This window comes from Crocuta crocuta, unplaced genomic scaffold, assembly GCF_008692635.1.
Source record: "Crocuta crocuta isolate KB4526 unplaced genomic scaffold, BGI_CrCroc_1.0 scaffold978, whole genome shotgun sequence".
Classification (NCBI taxonomy): Eukaryota; Metazoa; Chordata; class Mammalia; order Carnivora; family Hyaenidae; genus Crocuta; species Crocuta crocuta.
Genome location: NW_027530876.1, coordinates 810,178 through 811,865, shown reverse-complemented (window position 1 = coordinate 811,865; position 1,688 = coordinate 810,178).

The following is a 1,688-nucleotide window of genomic DNA, read 5'->3' as shown; positions in this document are numbered from 1 at the left end:
AACTTCCATATAGGAAAGGAAACCATCAACAAGGTAAAAAAAACTTACAGAACAGGAAAAACTACTGCCAACTATGTTATCTGATAAGGAATTAATATCCAAAACATAGAAAAGCTCAGACAACCCAAAAACCTAAAAAAAAATAAAATAAAATCAGGTAAAAATATAGGCCAAGAATCTGAACATTCCCTCCACCCAAATATATCCATGACCAACAGGCACGTGAAATGATGCTCAAAATCACTAGTCATCAGAGAAAAGCAAATTAAAACCACAAGGAGGTATCCCCTCACATGTTAGAATGGCTATCATCAAAAAGCCAAGAGGTGGGTAAAAAGGAATCCTCACGTGCACTCTTGGTGGGATTGTAAATTAGTGCAACTGCTATGGCAAACAGTATGGAGAATCCTCAAAAAATTAAAAATAAACCACCACATGATCCAGCAATTCTACTTTTGGGAATATATTGGAATGTACCTGAATGAAGTAAAACATGTCAAAAATATATCTGCATCCTCATATCCACAGCAGCATTATTTACAATAGCCAAGACATAGGAACAATCAAAATGTCCCTCAACAGATAGATGAAGATGTGATACATACAATGCAATGTTATTCTGCTACAAAAAGAGGGATACTTGCCATTTGTGACAAAATGGACTGTGAGAGCATTATGCTAAGTGAAGTCAACAGAGAAAGACAAGTACAGGATGACCTCCCTTACATGTGGAATCTAAAAACAAAAACACCTCCAAAATCCTAAAACAAAAAGATATAATCAGATATATGGTTACCAGAGGCAGGGGGTGGGGGAGGGGGGGACTGGATGAAGGTGGTCAAAAGGTACAAATGTCCAATCATAAGTACCAGAGATATAGGTACGGCATAATGACCATAGCGAACACCACTATATGGTATATTTGAAAAAGTAGACCCTGTTATTACGACAGAAAATAAAATTTCCTTGAATGTATATTAGATGTTAACTAAACTCACTGTGCTAATCATTTCATGATATACGTAAATCACCATGCTGTATACCTTAAACTTACAGAAAACTACATGTCAATTATAGCTCAACAAATCTGGAAAAGAGTTAAACACTGCGAAGATCCCATTCTACTACCTAAAATGAATTTCTTTTAGAAAGTGAATGGTGAGACCCAGAAGTTTCCCATGGTGGAATAACTGGAGGTCCTTACTGAAATCCAAAATAACTGTTCTTAGCAGCTGGCCTGGAAGTCCAGCCCATCCTTCATTAATTCAGAAGGGAAGAGGAGATAGGGCTGGGGAACAAAACCCACTCCCTAGGGCCCCTGCCTCAACTTTCAGAAAAGATTTTAGGCCCAGCTCATNAGACAATCTGTTTTAACTTTTTAAAAATTTTTTTGAGAGAGAGACAGCACGAGCAGGGGAGGGTCAGAGAGAGGGAGACAGAATACGTTTTAATGTTTTTTTAAATTTTTTTTAACTTATTTCTAGGAGAGAGAGAGCGAGCGCGAGCGTGAGCAGGGGAGGGTCAGAGAGAGAGAGAGTCACAGACTCTGAAAGAGGCTCCAGGCTCTGAGCTGGCAGTCAGCACAGAGCCCGACATGGGGCTCGAACCCACAAACCGCGAGATCATGACCTAAGTGAAAGTTGGACGCTTAACCGACTGAGCCACCCAGGCGCCCGATTTTTTTTTTT